The 22,167-nt window shown below is 46.7% G+C and overlaps 1 long non-coding RNA gene across 1 annotated transcript in view; it reads right to left on the bottom strand.

The window, feature by feature from the left end:
- Nucleotides 1–404: 404 nt before the first annotated feature.
- LOC112547931 overlaps nt 405–22,167 on the bottom strand; it is a 60,581-nt gene continuing 38,818 nt past the window's right edge. The window contains exon 3 of the long non-coding RNA XR_003091725.1: nt 405–526. This is a non-coding gene — a long non-coding RNA (uncharacterized LOC112547931). The remainder of the gene's footprint in view (nt 527–22,167) is intronic.

Below are 22,167 nucleotides of genomic sequence, written 5' to 3' on the forward strand. Positions count from 1 at the left end.
TGGCCCCAACCTCAAGCCCCAGAAAATGGGGTCAGCATGAAACCAATCAATTCAATTTGCAAGGGTTTGTTGGAGTCTTTATCTGATTTTGATTTATATAGTGCAGAGCCACCTAGTTTCAGGTTTGCAATAATCCTCAGATTCAACATAAGCTCACCCCTTCGCTGAGTGTCACCTGCTTTCCACCCCAAATCCTAATGAAATATAATTTAGCTTGAGCTCATTCAGCACTCAGTCCCCTCGCACTCAGCCCTCTGCCCAGACTCTCAGTCCATCTCACCTATTCCACAGTTATTTTCCAGCCAATGCACCCTGTGTTTCTCGTTTAAAAAACTAAGGCAAAACTCACCTCATAGCTGATATCACTAGGACCAGTTAATTCAGTTCAGATGGAGTGCAACTCTTTCCAAATCCAGCACACTTCTTCTGTCATTATTGCCCAGGTCTCTAGCACCAGTGTGTACAGCAAAAATGCTGAGAGAAGAGCTTTGGTCAGGATACTTCACCCTGGCCCATATCAGGCAGTCTGGAAAGAACCATGAGAAAATAGTTCTAGGGCAATTTCTACATCAGAAAGAACTGCAAGAGTTTGGATATACTTTTTCCAATGGACACGTTTGAATAAATAGGTAAACTTTTGGAATGGCATCCTCACTAGCAAAGAAATATCTGAAGTGTCTGTAATATCAGAAATGGTAGGGATTCAGTTACCCAAAACCTTTACTGGATGGAGCAGTTCAAGAAGGGGGATCCACAGCAATAGAAGCTTGAAAATTTGTCTCAAAAACCCTTTTAGTTCACAGCTGATATAATACAACTACTAGCAAATTTGTTAAGGCAAAATAAGAATCATTCATAACTCTGATAAATTAAAAGGAATACATTCTCATCACTTTTCACTCTATTTCACATCAGAGAAACATCACAATGGATTACTCACATAATGTGACGATTTTACTGTGCCCCCACAGGCTTTCTCTGCATCTCTTACAGGCTCTTAAGATTACCATACTTCCCTCCAGTTTATACCTCTCTATACTCTCACCTACAACTGATTCAAACATAGCACTTTTTTCCACAAGGGGTTTCACAAATCCTGCTTTGGGTTTGTGTTTGTATGGTTGCTACCCACTGATTTTGACCTATTTTGTAGTCAAAACCAAAGGAAAACCCCCTGATACTGTGAGTCTGATCAGGTTTACCTAAAACTTAATCGTGAGCCTGCTGAAAACTCAGCTCTGGAGGCTTGAATAGATTCAGGATCCTGAACAAAACCAGGCTGAGCCAGAAGACACTCCTTGGGTTTCAGGGGTTATCATTAAAATTACAAAGTTTTATCTGACTATACTATGAGGTTTACCTGATTATAAGCCAATTTTCTGTAGCTGAAGACTGCCTGAAGATCCCTCCTGAGCCCTGTCAGCGGTTCTCCACAAATAACTAGAGGCGTTTCTGTGTTCAGTTAAGTCAATCTCTTATGGCAAATGTCTTGTGTCACCACCCTTTGTGGCCCAATTCTCCGAATTTGCATTTCTATGTTACTTTGGGGTAAGAGGGGTCATAAACCAGGTCAGTCTGACTGCCACAACACTCCCTCACCATCATATACTCTTCTGAATTGGGCAAAAACAAAAGAATGGCTCCGGCAACAGTGTCCCATCTCTTCCCCTTCATTCTCTGTTCCCCGCCTGGTCCCTGGCACAAACAGCTGGCACAGCTTGCAGCTCCTGACAATAACAGGCAAGAAAAAGTGCCTGTGGTCAAAGCAATATTGTGCTCTAGTCATTCCTGGGTGTTGTCACCAACCAGAGCAAGTTGTGGCAGTGGGGTTGGGGTGTCCCCCAAGACTAGGGCAATGGCAAAGGTGGCTCCAAACCAATTTCCCCCTACATGCTCTTTCCTGGGTGAAGGATGGTTCCCTGTACAAGCTGACCTAAGTAAGCACTACTCTCTCACATGGTGATGCAAACTGTTGCCCTTAGACTGCAGGCTCTTTGCAAGACATGTGCTCACAGCAATAACAAGGCAAACTGATAACACCTACCAGAGTCATTCCTGGCTTGTATGAGGTAGTTGCGCTGTAGTAAAACAGGCCGATGCCTGGGTGCTATTCTGGCTCCATTATTATGTAACACTGGGTAAGTCATTACCCATCTTCATGACTTGGTTTCCTTCTGTGCAATATGGCCACAATGACACTGAATTGCTTTATGTGATACAGGACTCGTATAAGAGCCAAGGATTACTGGTATTATTAAACTTTTGGTGTGGCTGAGGCTCAGAGAAATTCAGATTCAACCCAGACCTACCACATGGACGTAAGTCTTACACGTAAATGCTGACAATGCTCCCATGCCTTGAAACAGTCAGGAATGGCAGTACCACAATGATGATACAGAGGAGGTCTTGATGGGATGATGTTCCATTGGGACAATGTGGTAAAACTACGGTACTGCCAAGAGAAAGATCATCTAGGTCATGCAGCTTCCTCACCTTATTTTCTAGGCTGTGCTGACTTTGAAACATAAACCCAAGATATGTGAGTTCTTAGAAGCTCTGAGAAATTAAAGCTTTTCCTCCTGGATGCATAGCACATCAGCATGAAGTTCTGGGTCCAAGTCTTCCCAGCCCTCAAACTCAGGCCTTTGGTTTGGCTCCACGTCTACTAATTGATCACCAATTATTTTCCATCTGCAGAGCAGCTTTGTGTTGCTAGGTTTTCAGTATTTGCACTCATTCATGTTCTACTTCATCTATTTTTTTAAATAATTGCACATCTCTGATCAATTGAACTCAGAGCTTTTAAACATTTGATGTAATCAGAAGGGCAAAACATGTATGTTGTTGTACTCGTTACTGGAGAGGCTGCAGAGCAGACTTTGAAAGGAATAATTTTCACTCTCCCAAATACTGCCCACCCCACCTGGAGTTGAGGACTTTCTCAAACATGCCCCTGAGCTGCAAGATCCCAGACTGAGAAGGGGCGGACTAGCACTGCGAGGGGTTCCAGCTCTGTGCAGTACCCCAGCTGACATCAATGAGAGCTCTGAAATCCTCAAGAAGAGGAAAGACCCCCACCATTTTTCATACAAAGCAAGTATGTTTTATTACATAAATAGGAGAAGGCCATCCTAAGCCCTCCCCTCCCCAGTGCACCCTGTGTTCTACTTGGCTGTTAGACTACAAGCTCTTTAAGGCAGTGTCTGTCATTATTTCTTATGTATTGTGCAGTGCCAAGTTATAGGCTCAGCACTAAGCAAATAATAAGCAGAACAGGCCCATACACATAGACAGTATGTATATCATATATCATTATACACATGAAATCCATAGAAGTTCAATAGACCCATACAATACATTTATCCAGTGATATACACAATAGAGAAAATGCAACAGGCCCAAATGCATGCTGAGCATATCCATATGATAGAGCACATAGGACAATCACAAGCAGTACACATGAATAGTCATGCATATGATATATAGACTAGCCCCAGGACCTTTCACATGTATAGGAATGGGAAGAAGCAGATAGAAAGAGGATTCAACAGAAATGCAGAAGGGAAAGCACATGTAGTCTGGAGCAGAACAGCTCAGGCCTCTGTAATTCACTGGTGTGCGGTTTGGAGAGGAGGGGGTGACTCAGTCACACAGACATTTTGCATTGGACTGCATGTTTGAGAAAAGGTTGAGAACGGCTGCTCAGCATGACCCCTTCCCTGAGCAAAAGCAAAGCAAACACATCTCTCTTGACGGTTCCCAAGTACCAGCTTCAATCAGGCACCATGATGACATCAACCTTGCTTTCGCAATTATTTAACCTCTGTCTTTCAGATCACCAATGAACCAGCAAGGGTGACTAATATACACATCAGCTCTGGAAAGTTATCAACATACCAAACAGGGTGCTGGCCCTCAGGAACAAGCTATTCTTTCAAGAGTTGATTCATTTTGTACTTGAGAAAAGAACATGCAAAAAAACGACCATGGTTTTGCTTGCAAGAGACTGCAGGCATCGCTTTGTACCCCATGGAAATGGCAATTCTCTTGAGAGAGGGCTTCAAATACAGCAAAGACATCTGCTTTTTCTCACTTCGTGTGTTCTTCCCCCTTCCTTCTCCTTTTCCTCCCATCTTCTCCCCACAGCCCACCCCAAACAGGCAAAAGAAAACATGGATCCTCTTCTCCTAGACATCTGTAATAAACACGCCCGATACTCCAGATGTAAACCAAGAGGCCGGCATTATAACAGCCTCAGTCAACCCCTGATCTCATTAACATAATTAGTGACAGGGAGGCAGATGCCTTGCAAGATCCAGGACAAGCAAGATATAAAAACACACACACACACCACCCCCCCCCCCCCCCCCCCCCCCAAAGCGACCATTCAAATGGTTCAATAGGAAAGCAAGTCAGATCATGTGCAAGACAAATAAGTTTTATGTGATGTATAACCTCATAGGAATTCTGCCGGAAATAGTTAGAAGCTGAGGAAAACATCAGAACTTGCTCACATGAACAAGAAAGGATTCTGGTATGTCTTTGTATGGATAACTCTCATAGCTGTATTAGCTGAGTGCCTCATGATTGCTAATGTATTTAAATAATATGATTATAGTTTACTAATGGCAAAAGGGCTGGCATGGTTAGTGGAGCCACAGGAGCTGCACAGCCTGTTTGGGGAGCAGGTAAAGACAGAGATTTTCCACCTAGCACTGAAGTAGATTGTAGCCCTTGAATGCGAGAATGGCAAAAGGGGTGAGTTCCTTAAGAAATGGGCAAATTTGTCATTTGCCAAATGATAAGTTCACCTTGCCTTTTAACTACAGATGGGCATGGGTTGAGGAGGGGAGATCTGGAACCAAATCTGACTCCACCTCCACTCATGTTCTTCAGTTAAGAATTCAGTGCTCCTGTTCAGCTCTTTACGGAGAGAAAAGACAAATGAAAAGTATGGACGTAGGCCTCAAGGGCCTCCAGCATTCATGTGGAATGGTTAGAATTTCAGAGCTGCGTTTTGGTCTGAACCCATTGATGCCTCCTGTATAAACAAGAGGCAAGGGTTTCCTAGGGTGATACCTTTGATTAGACCAAGTATGTAGCTGGGAAAGGGTTAGAGAAGCTTTCGAATGCAAGGCGACCATCATGGCTACATCACTTTTACACTCCTGTATAACCAGCAGACTATCATTTCACAAACCAATAGGTGAGATTCCTCACGCAGCTCCTATTGAAGGCATAAGGCGATGATTATGTAAATCCCACTATATAGGCAGTTTTCCACCTTCTACACAGTAAGCTGGTGAAAGAACTACAGAAAAAGCTGGTGAGCAAGAGAATCAAGCTGAGTCAGGAAGTTCTTTTCCTTAAGAGTCAGCATTTATGACAAGAAAGTTCTAAAATAATCTGAATGTGTGCAGAAAACCACCCATTTTTGAGACACTGGGCTTAGAACTCAGTTTTCCTCAAAGACAAACTAAGCTATGCGCCCCGCTTCCTCAAGCAGCCATGCATAGGTAGAAAAGGAAGCCACGCTTGTACAGGTAGAAAAGGAAGATGAACCAAGAGCCCTTTTGCTTGTTAGGGACCTGTGGGCACGTCACATGAGATGCTTACTGCAGTGGGCTATTTAGCTTGGCTATAAGTGTCTCATGTCTACATGCGTGGGGCTGTTAGGCTGCAGGAAACTAATTAACTCCACAGCAGGGTAGTACCTGTAAATACAAGAACTACCCTACTGCGGTGGGTTTTTTATTCAGCAGCCGTGCACGTGTAGATACTGGCATGACTGGTTAGGGCACAAGGGTGTATCACTGCGGGGGATACCTGCTGGCAAGCCCTCACTGAAGAATCCTTGTGCCCCAGCCAGCCCCTCCGCAGCCCACTGAACTGGGTCAGAGCAGCCCCGGGCTAGCAGGCTGGCACCCTGGGCCCCTTGCCAGCCAGGGCTGCTCTGACCCAGCATAATGTGCTGCACTCCCAAGCACAAGTGTAAGTGCAGTGCCCAGCAGCAATAAACTCCAAACCAATAAGCTCCAGAGTTTATTGCTTCACCTTAAAAGCACGTGTAGATGTGTCCTGTGACAGTTCCTGCACTTTATCAAGCAGAATACCCACTTACTTAGGCCATTACAACTGTTGCTTTGCTGCCACCTCGAACCTCCATGAAGGTTTTCTTTTAAGTTGAGACTAGATATCAGACTTCAAAGTCAGCATGACAATTTACAGGGTCAAAGGCAAAAGTAAGGAGGTGGGAGAGCAAGCAGTGGGTCCTTACATATCTGCACCTTGATTGCTATCTGATAAGTGATCCTTATATATCTTCCCATTGGTTGCGACTGCCTAGAGAAGCACAGAGACCCTAGCAATCTCTCACTGCTTGTGCCCGAGGCCAGACCAGGGTCTGTGCCTTGCTGTATGCAAAGCTTTATCTAAGGAATATACGTTCAGAGAAAATCTTAGGTTAATGTTTCATAGCTAGTGAAGCAGGCAAATCTGCTAAGGGTTTTAGTATGATTCAGACAGTAATGGGGCATCTTAGGTTAAAGGACATTTTAAGCGATACATTTTCTAGATTTGATTAAACCTCACAATAAACAACCAGGTTATATGACAGATCTCCAATCTCATGTTCTTCAGGTGTAAAAAATGCTGTACATTTTCTATCTACTGTAACAGTGATTTAGGAGTCCCTTCAAAATTTTACCTCTATGTCCCATTGGCTTTTATAGGTTTCTCTCAATTTATGTGCGTTCTGTATATGTGAATTTGCTCATATGCAATGACTGTTTTATACCCCAAATTTGTTATATGTGAAGTAAAATGTGATTGGCTCTGGGGCTCTGCTCCCACTCACCCCAGCCCCTGGGCTGCACCATGCCATGGTTTAGGCAGGTGGTGTTGGCTGCTCCTGGGGCCGTTGCAGTAGGGGCTGTGGTGAGTAAGGAGAAGCAGAGGCCCAGGGCAGAGCAAGGTAAGTCTTTAGGGTAAGGGGCAGGGGGAGGGGTGCGGCGCAGCCCATCGGCTGCTCCCAGGGCTACAGCAGGGAACAAAGCAGAGAAAACTGAGTGGGTGCAGAGCACAGGACAGGGGGGTGCGGCTCTTGCTGCTACGTGCACCCCGTGAGGGCTGCAGCCTGGGAGGCTGTGCCAGGCTCTTCCCAGGTGGGGCATGCCCCCAGATCTGTGCACCGGAGGACAGCAGACTGTCGCTGCAGGTTGCGGCCAGCGGCATCACCAGGCTCTTCCTGGTGCTCAGGGCAGGCCATGGCAATGGAAGGGGGATGCTGCAACCCCAAAATTTGCCGTATCCCACCCCCCCAACCAGCCCTCCCGGAGCTGCCACCAAGCACCAGGAAGAGCCCAATGCCGCCACCAGCCCCAGCTAGCAGCCTGCTGTCCTCCCATGCACAGATCTGGGAGCATACGTCCCCTGGTAAGAGCCCGGCGCAGCCCCCACAGCCTTTAGCCCTCCTGGGGTGCACATAGCAGCACGAGCCACACCTCCCGTCCTATGCCCCGCACCCACTGGCTGTTTCCTCTGCTTTGCTCCCTGCTGCAGCCCCAGGAGCGGCCGATGGGCTGTGCCACACCCCTCCCTAGTCCCAGCCTTCCTCCCTTCCTCCTTCACCAGTGCAAGAGTGTATCCCTATTTGTTACATTATAAACTGAGTTCCCTTTACGCAAATGTGATTTATGTGCACTTTCCCTGGAACGGATGTACCGCATAAATCAAGGAAAACCCAGAATGGGATTTGGGAGCTTAAAGCCAGATTCTATTTCACCTATTGGGTGTCCAAGTGGATTTAGGCACCTAAGTGCAGTTCTGTTCTACCCTATTCAAGTCTTGTACATCCATCAATGCATCTACTTTTGTACCACTTACCTCTGAGTCACAAAAAAGCACTGCGGAGAAGGATCCACCCACCTTTCACATCAGGTGTTTTTCAGGGACTTGAGCAGGTTGGAACAGAATCACACTTAAGCACATAAGTCCAATTAGGCACCCAGTAAGTGGAACAGAATCTGACCCTAAATGTCTTGCATGCCTTTCAACATTTCCCCTTACATGATTACTTTCCTCAAGCATCACCACTGTGGACTATAAGCCAGGATCCAAAGTGAGTTTAATTGTTGTGAGCTCAGGTCAGCAGAAGTGAATGTGACCCATGAATGGTCCTTTCTCCTAGGAAAGTTCCCTTTCAATCGAAAAGCTTGACACACTTTCCAGACATTGATACAGGACAAGAAGATTCACTGAACAACTGTGAAGTAGGGAAATACTGTTACCTCTGTTTCAGAGACAGGGAGATGGAGACAGAACAGCTAAGCAACTTGAGCAGTGTCATATGGCAAGATGGCCATGTTGTTAGGAACTAGAACCAAAGAACCCTAAATCTAACTTGTTTTCTTCCACCACTTGAAGGAGATCCTGCCTTTGAGTGTGCCATGCACCAAGGTAGGACCTCTGAGCCAATAACCAGAGGTCCAAGGGGTAGTGGGTGGCAGCCAGAGAGTCAGAGTCTGAATCAAGGTCAAAGCGACAGGCAGAGCAAGGTCAGGGAGCAAGCTGGATCAGGTACCTGCAAGAGCAGAGGTTCAAACAATGAGTCACAAGGCTGAGGGAGAAGTCCAAGTTCAGGCAGGGTCAGCAACAGCTAGTCAGAGCAGGATGCAGGAGCAAGGAGACAACGGAAACCTTGTTGCTCAGACAGCTTCCACAGGAAGCCTCATAGAGGTGGGAGGATCCAACCAGCAGCTGGGAGCCCTGGGCCAATCAGGGACCAGCAGTAAGAGGTCTTTTCCCAGTGGGGCCTTTTGCCCTGCTGGTTTAGCTTCATCCTTGAGCTGTAGCCTGACAGGGGGCTGAGCTGGTGCTTGGTTGTTGAGCCTCGAGGTTGAGTGTTTGGGACTGGGTCCTGACAAATTGCAAATATTCCTTCCTTAGGAAAGAATTCATTACCTCCCTTGAACACAGAGTATGGGATATCTGTACATTATATAAAGTAGACGAATTTACTGGGGCAACACAATGTACCTCTTGGCACAACAGCAATAGTCTGGAAGCTGTCCTTCTTGAAAATGTCATCTATTTTTATTATTTGTCTTGTGGCATCTCTTCTATGCCAAGATACCAAGAACTGTCCCCATTACATTGAGCACTGCCCACACATATAGTAAGAGATTGTGCCTATCCTGAAGAATTTACTATTTGAACAGGAAGTAATAGCAACAAGAAAACTGAATGCAAGCAGAGCCTGCTCACCTGTGGTACTTCTGTATTTCAATTGGTAGACTGTATAATAACTGTAATAACTGTATCATGCTGAAAGCTCCTTGGTTGCATTCTCCCTGTTGTATTTGTGTGGTTTAGATGTCATGTCTCCGGTTGGTTTAGGAATTACAGGCAGTGTCTACGTGAGACGCTGACTGCATAGTTGTTACCATGCTGTCATTTAGTACTCGTATACACAAATACTAAATGACTGCGCAGTAACCGGAGTTACTGCACAGTAGCGTCACCAAACAGCTTTTCGGTGACGCTGACTGTGCAGCAGCTTGTCACTACTATAGCATGTGGTAGCGTTGCATCGCACTTTGTGCCAAGTGATGCTACTGCTCAGTAGTAGCGAGCTACTGCTTACTCAGCATCTTGTGTAGATGCAACCACAGATGCTCATCTCTCAAGAGCACTCTTCAAAGAAAAAAGCATTTTGGGGAACAAACTTCCCACACTAAGGCAGACCTCCCTGTCTTCTACAGTCTTTGCAATGGTAAGTTACAGTGACAAACCGTTCCCAGCTTTTGTATTTCACTGTTAGGTGAACCTAGGAAAGAAGCAGTCGCTCTAGTCTGAGCCAGGAATAACATAGGGGGGTCCTGTGTTAGCGTCCCAAACAACAGCTTTGCCAATGTGTCTCATTGAGAACACAATACACCTGATGGAGCATGCATCAGCCTCTCTGCGATTCTGCCAATGCCTGGTATGTCTGAACTCCTGCAAACCTGCAGCTCCAGCTCTGGCCCATTCCTGTGCACTGTATCTGGCAGGGATTCTTCAAGCAGCACTGTGGTCCCCTGGTTTTCTATTAAAAGGCAGATGAGAAGGGTGCACAGTGGTCTGAGAGAAATTTTGAAGGTTGACAGGGGTCTGCTGGTCCAAAGAGTTCAAGAACCGCTCCAGTGTGCAGTGAGATGGACTACTTTGACCATTAGTGAAAAAGCATACCTCTTCATGGCTGACCCAATCCTTCCAGCTTGCTCTTGACTAGAGGTTCTTAGAATAATGCAGTCTGCTTTTGTACTCTGTTACATTCTTAATATATAGACATGGAAAATGCTGGTGATGCCTTAGAAACCAATGGAGACTCTAGAAAAGTTGACAAGAGGGAATTTCAGCCCAGAATATTCAGCCTGATTCCTTTCTTACCCCTGCTTTACACCAATGAAATTTCATTTACTTCAGTAGATTTACTGCTAACTCACACCTGTCCAAGAGAGGAGAATCAAGCTCATTCTGTTCATCATTTACTTGTCCTTTTCAAAGCATTGTTGCTTGCACAGCAAGAAATCAGAAAACAAGTGGACAGTTGACATTAATTTCTTCCATCCCACCACTTTTCTGCTGCTGGCGTAGACACAGAGCAAAGCACAGCTACTGCTATTTCAGCGTATGGAGCATCCATGAGCCCCAGCTGGCAACCAGATGACCAGTCCCTGTTACAGTGCACGGAGATGTTTGCTGTCCTTAGTGTTTGACTTCTGCAAGCAAAGTGAGCTCACCTTAACCTGCTTCTCCACCACAGCCCCTGGGTGCAACACCAGTCCCTTTCGAACTCCAGCAGAGACCCAGACTAAGGGTAAACAATTTGCAGAAAAAGCACAACCCGATGTGATCAGAGTTTCTTCCATGAATAGCTCCCTATGTCAGAACTTAAGGCCCCAATTCATAGGAAAATCTGGGACCCATTTCCTCAGGAATTGCTAGTTATTTACACAGAGTAAGTACTGCATTCTGATTTCATGTCCTGGACAGGGCAGGGCATGCTTTAGTGCTTACTCTGATAGACTGGATTTCTGTGGAGCTAGCAGCAATAGGATGATAGAGCTTTGCTTCTTAACATTTCCACTAGCTTGCTTTCTGGGGAGATCTTCCCTTGCACCAGGAAGTGACCAGTGCAGTAGAGTATCTGATCAGCTGCAGGAGGTGAACCCAACTTAGCACCCTCTTTATTGAGGCTACCTTCCCTGAGTGTCACTCCCCAGTGGGGGGCCCGTTTCCCCACTGACCCATGTGTCCCAAGGAGCCGGGTGGGGCAGTGTTCATAAGCTCCCTGACCTGGCTTACGTTTCCCCAGGGCGGGCTCAGCCCAGGCCTCAGGGGAGTGGCATGACTCGCTCATGCATCCCAGTGGCTTGATTCTTCTTAGGGGGAGTTGTGGGCCTGCGCCACCTCGTGCATACCCAGGGCCGTGCCACTCTGAATGCGGCTCCCCGCACTCGGGAACCGCTTCATTCCCAGGGCCCTTGTGGACCCACTGCAAGGACTGGATCCCGGACCACTCAGCCCCCATGCCAGGCTTGGAGACCTGAGCCGCCTCCTGGCTGCCTCCAGGGTCTCGGTCCCTCGTGGCCCCTCCGTGCAGCGATGCCTGCACCGCCCACCGCTTCCGTCCAGCAGCGAAATCTTTTGGGCTCTTCTGGGCAGCTAGATACGCCTGCCGGACAGCTCTCCCAGCTCTTCTTGGCCCCAGGACCCCTTCCTTCTTCATCGCTCCCCCACTGCATCACGTGCTCAACATGCAGTTGCTTATATCCCCTTCTGGGGCTCCACCCCCAGATTGAAAATGAACCAACTGCGGGGCTGCAACTGCAGTTCCCAATTAAGTCTGCTCCTGCTCCCCTCTTTGGGGAAGAGGGGTTGCGGACTCTCCTTCTGGCTTTTCCCCTGCCTGGCTCTGATTGCTGGGTTTTGCCCCACCAATCGTATTCACAGTCTCCTAAGCCCAGAGAGCTGAGCAAAGCCCAGCCAGCCTGCCACATACAGAATGGACAAAATTGTAGCCACCTTCATATTCATTAAGGAAAGTCCAGCTCATTTGCTACAAGGCCCAGTGTGGGGCGGCAATCTTGATTCAAGGACCCTTTACATTCTGGGATGGCAGTTCCTTCCCCATATTTACCTGCCATCTCTATGAGCCACAATCACCATTTGTCCTATAGACCATAATTAAAGTCCTTTTACATGAGGAGCCTTCTGGAAGTCCAAATAAATTACAGCTGCCATTGTTCTAACAGTTCATATTATCATGTTCTTGAGGATGACATTGGATTAGTTAAGCATAGTTCATTCTCTCTGTATAAATCACCCCATGCCTGTCCAAATGTCCTTAACTAGTATGTAACAGGGCAGCAGGAGTGGGGGAGAAGAACGCCTGACTCACCCCCTTCCCCTTACTGGTAGGTGAACAAAAAGCCCCAAATAGACCAAGATGGTTCAGGACAACACCAATGGCAGCGTGGTGAGCAGCTCAGTCCTGGTGTGGCACTGTAGAAGTTCCCACTGGGAAACATAAACCACAGGCAAAGGCGGTTCTGCCTAGGACTGCCCTTGCCAGAATGCCAGCACCAGGGAGTCAAGGATCCTGGAGGAGGGGATTCCTGATGACAATTCACAGCACATGATTCACATTATGACAGGGGACCATTGCTGCAGGTGGAGGATTTTGCACAGCTCTAATTGGCTGGACAAGCCCCAAAGCAGCTCAAAAGGGATGCCAGAAGCAGTAAAGAAGGAGATTGGATGCTGGAGGAGCACACCTGAGGAGGGTGAGAGACCGCTTTACTGCCCACATTTATAATCCTGATTACTGACTACAGGAGATACCGGGTAGTAAATCTGGGAGGTACTGCTAAGGAGCTCAACTGTGGAGGCTTAACAGCAGGAGCTAGAATATATAAGGCCCATAGCAGAGGTGTAGGGGTAGAAGAGCCCACAATCCTGACCCCATGATGGGGCTTGCTGTGTGGCAAGTCAGGACAATGCCAGTGACTGAGCATTGGCCCAACTAGTTGAGTACCAACTTCCCCTAAGGTAAAATTCTACCTCTTTAGATCTACAGCCAACTCATGGCAGGCAAGTATCTGGATGGGGAAATATAGTACTCAACAAGCAAGGGCTGCAAAGGGAGGCTCAGGCCTCAATAGTTGTCCCTGTGACATTTTGGTGCATTGGCCGAGAAACATCAGTGAGATTCTCTCTCTGCAAGTTAGTTTATGGGTATCAACCTTGTAGGTTGCTAGATGTAATCCAAGGGTGGGAAAGCCTGAGAGCCACCATGATGACCTTTCTGAACCACCTCCTAAAGCTCCGAGAGTGACTTCGGTTTGTGCAGGAAATTGCCCAGGAGAAACTACCAGAAACACAAGCGCAACAGAAAAAGTTTTATGACAAAAAGACCACAAAAAGAGAACTTCAGCCTGGGGACAAGGTGTTACTCCTACTGCCAATTAACAACAGTAAATTATTGGCCCAAGGACTGTATCAAGTATCAAGGAGGGTAGGTCCCATAGGATAGGATAGGGGAACATCTAACAAGAGAACAACCATGTCAACTAACTCAATTGATAAAAGAATTTGGTGATGTCTTCCAAGAGGAACCTGGGTTGGCCCGGGATATAGTTCATCACATATCTGCCTCCCTAGGTGAAGTGGTCTGGGAGAATGGAGATGCCTTCCTCGAGAGTTACAGGGTACAGTGAGGAAAGAGACTGAGTACATGGTTAGCTAAGGGGGTCATTCAAGGTTCACATAACCAGTAGAGAAGTCCCCTAGTTATCATTCACAAGTTGGACAGCTCCCTGAGACTGTGTGGACTTCCAAAAGGTGAACTGAGTGGAAAAGCTTGATGCTTTTCTCATGCTGTGATTAGAGGAAATGGTGGAACACATTGGCCAGTCCAAATTCATCTTGACATGACCAATGGGTATTGGCAAATACCCATGGCTTTTGAAGATCAGGAAAAGACAGTGTTTGATAAACCACGGGGACTCTTCAAGCTCCAAACGGTGCCTTTTGGGTTCCATAGGGCTGCTGCCACCTTTCAGCAATTGATGGATAAGATATTAAACTCACACCAGGGATACGCTGCAGCTTACATAGACGATGTCATCATCTTCTCACCTAACCGGTCACAACATTTGAAGGACCTTACAGCCATACATTAGGAAATCGGGGCTAACAGCCAATCCAAAGAAATGCCAACTAGGTCAGAAGGAGACTAAGTACTTTGGCTTCATGGTAGGTCAGGGCCATAGCCAACCAGTACTTGATAAGGCAAGTATGCTAGACCTAAAACCAAGAGGCAGGTTGGGTCCTTCATGGCCAATTATTATCAGAGAATTATTCCTCATTTTTTGGAAATGGTGGCCCCACTCAATAATTTAATTAAGGGAACTCAAGAGCCATAGATAAGATGGACTGAGCATGCCAAAGAGACATTTGAAAGTGTGAAGAATTCTCTGTGTGAGGGGTCCGTGCTATATACTCTCAATTTCAATTGTCCATTCATATTAGAGACTGATGCCTCTGGGATGGCTCTGGTGGCTGTGTTAACCCAGAAGGTTAATAAAGAAAATAGGCCAGTCATTTATGCCAGTGGGCAACTGGAAGACCATGAAACATGGTATGCCACCATAGAATGGGAATGTCTAACCATCAAATGGGAAATAGAACTTTTCTGGTATTATTTATTAGGTCAAGAGTTTACACTTATTATGGACCATGCACCCCGTAAGTGGCTGGAGGCTAATAATGCCCAAAGTATGCATGGACTTTGGCCTCACAGCCTTACCATTTTGAAGTACCAGCCTCAGAAGAAAAATGTCATTACTGACTTTTCTCAGCAATATGAGCCAGAACACCTCCCAAGTCCAAAGACCAAAGACAGGACACTTATCAAAGCCCATGCTCAGATAAGTCAGAGGGAAAGGGGGACTCATGGCTTAAAGGAAGGAGATATGTAACAGGGCAGCAGGAGTGAGGGAGAAGAACGCCCCACTCCCTGCTAACCTTTAAAGTCAAGGGAGGCTCAGGCCTCAATAGTTGTCCTGGTGACACAGCAACTCTAGAATTTCATCAGTCATACTGTGGACATTCAGCAGTGACTAATAAAATAGGGGAACCAGAAAGATACCATGTTTACTTGAATAGAAGATAACCATGATTTTAAGACAGCCCCTCCAATAATTAGATTCTGTATATGGAAAATGTATATGTTTGTTATAATTTTCAATGTATAGAATCTAATTATGGGAGGTTTGCCTTGTATTTGTCCCTCTCCCACTGCTACAACAGGGAAAATAAATCTGATGATTCAACTAGCCTTTTGCTCTCGGCTTCACCCCAACTTTTTCCCTTGGCATCTTCTTTTCCCTGTCCTTACTGTCAGAGCCTGCTCTCCCTAAGCACATTGATGTGAGAAGAAAATTTGAAAACAAAACCTTGAAATTAAACATGGCTGTAGCATCAGCAATCCTTCTCAGTCAAGGACTATTGTCTTCCATGGCTGCTTTATCTGTGGGTCCAAAGATGGCTGATGAGACCAATCCAGGATCAACAGACTCTCTTGCAACTCAGGCATGTGCTTCCATGCTGAGTGGGTGGTTCTGGATTCTTAATTCAGTCCACAACATGTTGTTTCTGCCACTCCTGCCTTTCTGCCTCTTGTTGTCATTATAAGGTTTCAAACTACATGCAAATCTCCCATGAGCTGATGTTGAAGTTGCATTTTTCAAGTTGGCCTTGAGAATGTCCTTGAAGCACTTTCTCTGCCTTCCTCTTGAGCATATGCCTTGACTAAGCTGGAAGAATAAAACTTCCTTTGGGCATCTGGAGTTGGACATTCAGATGGCATAGTCAGCCCAGCAAAGTTGGTGTCGGATGATCATTGCCTCGAGACTCATGATGTTTGCTTGCAAGAAAACGCTAATGTTGGTGTGTTTGTCTTCCCATTGGATTCAGAGGATCTTCTACAGCCAACCTTAATGGTACTTCTCCAGAGACTTGAGGTGTCTCCTGTACATTGACCGCATCTCAGCTCCGTACAGTAAGGTGAGGATCACAACTGCTTGATAAATCATGAGCTTGGTTTCAGATCTGATCTCACAATCTTCAAATACCTGTTTCCTCAGGCATCCGAAAGCTGTACTTGCACATTTGAGGTGATGTTGGATGGCATAGCAACTTATATATAGTACCCATACATTTAGTTCATCCAAAATTGATACGTGCTACCTTTTTTTTTTTTTTTAATTGCTACAAGCTTTAGTATAGGTACTCCATAAACATGCTTTTGAGCAGCACTTTGGCACCAGCTTATATTTATTTATTTATTTATTTATTTATTTTTGCAAAAAAAATATTTCTATGCATGATATTAGTCCAAAAACAAAGGCTCATGGTTTACCACAGAGTTCATTGGGCTGGGCCCCACTGGAGTCAAGAGTATTTGAAGTCATGGTGACCCCATAGCTCAGCACTGCTCAGTATGTGTGTATACTCCAGATACCCCCCAGAAAGGATCTATGTGCTAATTAGGCCCTACTCATGACTGGAACTGGGTCCTGGGATCCTCCAAAAATTTATATACAGACGAGATGCTGGGCAACCTGGTCTGGCTTTACCTCATGGAGTGCGGGGTCACACTAATCATATATGTACCAGGATGAGAGAGGAGGCTACAGAAGGACTCAGGGTGAACTGTCTGGGGTCCCATTTGGTGATATTTGCCAGGTATTTAAGGCTGGTGGAGAAACAGGAATCATTGGAAAAGGGAAAGAAAGGCACAGCTCAGTTGTGGGAGTGAAGAGGAAGTCAAAATGTATGCAATGTAGTGGCTACCCATGACTTGAAAAAGAGCAGTGAGAGGGACTACACATAATGGGCACTACAATGTCTTATTCAGATAGGCTGCACTAACCTATTTTTGTAATAAGTTCCAAGAATGATAAGACTCCTGGGTCAGATGGCCTGCCCAAGGAGTTTTATGTGGCCGTTTGGGACCTGGTGGGCTCCAACCTGCTGAAGCTCTTCAAGAGTGCTTGCAAGAGGGCTGCCTGGGGGCTAGGATGGATGGGGCCTTGGGACCCTCTTACACGAGACAGGTCTGAGGGAACAGTTGAAGAACTGGAGGCCCATTACCCTCCTGAACTTCAACTATAAGCAGTTGGCCAAAGTCTTAACCAAGCGATTTAAATCCATCCTAGGTTCCATTACCCATGAGGACCAGTTGTGTGTGCTACCAGGACACCAGATCCACAGACCCCTGCTGCAACTGAGGGATGTGCTCCAGCTGGAACGGGACAGAGGGCAGAAGGTAGCTTTGCTGATCCTGGACCTGGAAAAGACCTATGACAGAATATCACACGGATTTCTCTTAGAGAGACTGATGTGAATGAGCATCCTTCTGACCTTCACCGCCTGGATAAGGATGCTGGTACACAGATGTGAGCAGCGAGGTGCTGGTCAACAGGTTCTTGAGTGTGCAGATCGTGATAGAGTCAAGGGTCTGCCAGGCCTGCCCACTCTCCCTTATCTTGTTCATCTGTGCCATTGAACCTATGGCCCAGCGCATCAGGCAGGACCCCAAGATAAGCGGAGTCCAGATCTCTGGAGGAAGCAGGGAAGAGACCAGGGTCCTGGCTTACATGGACAACCTGAACATCCTCTGCCAGAATAAGTGTTCAGAAGAAAGAGCCCTGTGGCACACACCAATCTACAAAGTGGCAGCAGGGGCCAAGCTCAACATGAGCAAAAGTAATCTGCCTTGCCATGGGTGAGCTAAGGAACCTGGAGTTGCTGGGGGTCTCAGTTCCCCATGAGGGGGTCAAGATCCTCAGGGTGGAGTTCAACCCTGAGCAGAGCAGAAGGATGGCTTGGGGAAAGAAGGAGGCCAAGGTGAAGCAGAGGTTGGGTCTGTGGCATGCGTACCAACTCTCCAGTGTGGGGTACATGGCACTTATGAAGGTGGTGTTGCTACCAGTACTTCTGTTCACCACACTGGTCTTCCCCCCTCCAAAGTGTATCATGCACAGAATCCAAAGAGCCATCTGTGTTTTCTTCTGGGGATCCAGAATGGAAAATGTGGCAAGAAAGACCCTATACAAGAAGAAACAGACTGAGGGCAGAGAGATGCCAGACATCCACCTGTTCCTTCAGGCACAGTTCATAAGCCAGATCTGCAAGCTGGTGACCAGGCCAAAACTGCCTGTCTTGTCAAGTATTCTGTAGGTCACCTCCTGAGATGGGGGGGCTGTACGCACCAAACAATGGGAGACCATGGATCATGGAACACCTCTGGTTCTATAGGGTCCTGAACAAGTTCCAGAGCAAGTATGGGCTACAAAAGGAAAGCTCAGTGACTATGTCCAACCACAGAAAAATACAGAAGGCAGTCAGAGACAGACAAGCTATCGACTGTGCAGTTGCTCCTTGAAGACAACTGCCAAGCCATCTGGGACCAGATCTTCCACAAAGACCTATGAAAGGACCACAGAGACTTGAACTGGCTAATAGCTCACTGCGCACTCCCAGTGAGGGAGTGGAGACACAAAAAGGGGCGAGGGACTTGACCCAGCTGCCCCAGGGAAATCTGCCAAGGTGCAAGAGAGACCATTGACCACCTTGTATGCTTCTGTCCCTATGCTAAGGGTGTGTTGCAAAAGGTTAACCGGCTCCACAAAGAAGTGACAGGAGTCAGTCTGATGACAAGGGAGGCAGCACTGTAACGGACACCTGACTAAACATCGGGGGTCCCCAACAACCCGCTTTGACCAGTTTGTGTCCTACGTCAGAAGCGCCCTGTGGAAATGCAGAAATGGAGCCCAGGTCGGGTATTGCACCTCCCATTAGTGATCCAGATCGGGGCATGCCAGGGTTTTATAATGTATCACTAGCAACTGAAATAGTGCAGCAAATGTGGAAGGGTGGAGCATCTGTCCACACACGTCTGGGGCTTCAGACACTCCCAAATCCATTGCAAATATCCTACATTCAAGCCCCTGACGGGAACCTTTTCTTTTCTTTTTACAATTTTTATTAGAAACATACTCTTCAACTTATAACCCTACACTTGCAAAGCTACACATATTGAGCATCCTTGCTTTACCAAGACTTCATAGCATAGAAACAACTCAATATCAAAAACATATAACTACATATGTTTCAGTCACACACCCCCATACATAGCAGCATGTTTGTCCAATGTGGGCCATGTATTTTATAGTTATGCTTAGTGTTGGCTGCATTTAATCAACTACATAGTTGGTTTCCATTGTTGAGCATGTGCTGCTTTTTTGGCAGCAGTTTAATGATAGACAGTGTTTTTGTGAGATTTCCTTGTATACATTTATAAGACAAGGGGCTTTTTCCTCACACCAACTAAGGGGAAAAACCTCATCTTGTATTCGAGTCCATACAGAACATACAGCATTCTAGTAATGAATGTCTATTTGCTATTTCCCATTCACTGGTCAAAGAGAATATGGCCCCCTTTTGGCTCTTTGCATAGAACCCATTTGTGTTATAGTCAGCTAGCCAGCTGCGATACAAGTGCAAGTGTTTGCCATGCTTCAAGGTATAATATAATCATTAGGGGGATCAGGATGAAATCCCCAGCATAATAATACACTGTGATAGGTTCAGGCAATCTTCCTCCCTGGAGTCTGGTGCCTCTAGTGCTAGATTGGCCTGCTTGTGCTCCCCAAACTCCTCTGCCTCCTGTCTCTCATCTGCCATGGCTTGTTATTAGATACATAAAAAGAGAGGCTGCCTGCAGAAGCTGAGGTGGCATACTTCTGGGTGCTTGTTACCTCTCACCCCATGGGTATATTTCCTCTTTAAGAGGGCCTTGGTCATCATGATGCCCAGCCACCCCCATTACCACCCCCATGCATCACACATGACTTTTTATGGTGTCTTCATAGCAGACCTCTATGTCCAATTCCCTACTGGGCCCCTTGGGCCCCAAGACCCTTGTCCAGGCTGCTGGCTGCCTGGCTTTAGCCTTTTCTATCTGGCTGAGACCCTTCAGCCTAGGTCCACCACCTCAAACCCTAGCTTCCTGGGTCTCAGTGCCAGTAATGGAAAGCGCCCCTCAGGCACCTTGCCCATGGCCTCCTCTGCCTCTGCAGCAGCAATCTGGTCCTCTGGTGTTAAACATTGTAAAAAATTATACAAATACAAGCAAAAAAATACAAGCAAACTGATTTCCAGAAAGTCACCTTGCTTTGGCTTCTCTCCTTACCATATGCACTAAACTGCCCTTGGCTTTCTCCTTGCAGCCCTAAGAGACCACTTAGGCATTTGCCGGTCCATCTCCTGAAGCACTGTCCTTCAGGAGATCCACTCTCTGCTGCCTACAGGCTCAGATTGCCTGGCTAGATCCCAGCCCCTGGTTTTATGTGCTCCAGAGCTCCACCTCTTCCTGTCAGCTGGCTTTCCAGCTATACACAGTGGTTTCTGCTCTGTTTGATAAGCAGCCTGCCCCTGAGTCTAGTATTGACTACTAACAAAGACAATGTTAGACCAGAGAGATTAATTTTCTGTTCCAGTAAAATGTGGAGCGTGATGAAAATCATCTCACTCCTTTGTTACCTGGCATGTTGCAGCCATTTCATCTGTGCTGGCTCCCAACACTTCCACTGGTCTTGGATAGGCCATTTCCAGTGCTGCTAAATGGTTTGATTTTCCAAACAAATCAGAAACTGTTCCCTTGCTGCTGATAGACAGGAAGGCTCACACAACAAATACCTTAGGTCAGGGTTCTCCACATGCCTTTGGTCCCTGTCAGGTTTCTCCAGTCACTTTTATATTGGCTTCATATATCCAAGTGAGTTCTTTGTTTGGACTTCCAATAATCACTGCATGCCATGGGGCCAAGCCCTGAAGCTCTCCCATCTCCTCAGTTCCCTTAGAGTGGGACAGCTCTCTTAGGCTCACTTCAGACACAAGGTCTACCTCCAAACTTCTTTAACCATGGCAATCTCTCAGACACTTCAGACTGGCTCTGGCAAAGAACTTGTTGGCATCTCCACCAGTTTTTCTTTAATCATTAAGCTCCAACCCCCGCACCCCTGTTGACACTTGTGCCCCTACCTGAAGTATCTGTGCAACTGTTAGCTGCTGAGGCCCTACTTAGGCACTGGGGTTACGTAGGCACAAGAGACTGACAGCCCCTTCCTCCCAGTCTAGGGAACAAGGCACATGGTACAGTACAATTCTGTGATCAGATTGAACTGGGTGGCCCAGCACTGGCACAGCTACAGAAGCAGGGTGCTTCTATTCAAATGCCTTATGTAGCTGAATGACAGCTAACAGTAAAAAGAGACAAAAGGAGACAAAATAAGGACAAAAGAGAAAATGGGGTCCAGGTCTACAAAAGATTTGCTCAGCTCCACTAACTTCACTGGAGCTCCACCAATTTCCACCAAGTGAGAACCTGGCCCTATTCTTTTCCAAACACTTCTGAAATCATATGAGCCAGCAGCACGATGCTGCAGCCAGTAGGGCAAATAATACTCTGGCATGCGTCAATTGATGCATCTCCAGCAAAGCCAAGCAGGTGATTTTTCTTCTCTACTCAGCACTGGTGAGACCATAGCTGGAGTACTGCATCCAGTTCTGGGCACCACACTTTAACAAGGATGTGGACAAGCTTGAGAGAGTCCAAAGAAGAGCCACCCATATGATCAGAGTCTTTCACGGCAAGCCATACGAGGAAAGGCTGAGGGATCTGGGACTCTTCAGCCTGAGCAAAAGAAGGCTGAGAGGGGACCTGGTAGCAGCTTACCGCTACACTAAGGGAGTACATCAAGGGCTCAATGAGCAACTGTTCATCAGGGCACCCAAGGGGAAAACCAGGAGTAATGGCCACGATCGATTCAGGCTCAACATTAGGAAAACCTTCTTCACAGTCAGGGTGTCCAGACTGTGGAATAAGCTCCCTCCAGAGGTGGTGCAATCGCCTACCCTGGAAATCTTCAAGAGGAGACTAGACAGTCACCTTGCTGGGGTCACTTGACCCCAGTTGTCTTTCCTGCTTGGTACAGGACGCTGGACCCGATGATCTTCCGAGGACCCTTCCGGCCCTACAATCTATGAATCTATGAA

This window comes from Alligator sinensis, unplaced genomic scaffold, assembly GCF_000455745.1.
Source record: "Alligator sinensis unplaced genomic scaffold, ASM45574v1 scaffold689_1, whole genome shotgun sequence".
Taxonomy (NCBI): domain Eukaryota; kingdom Metazoa; phylum Chordata; order Crocodylia; family Alligatoridae; genus Alligator; species Alligator sinensis.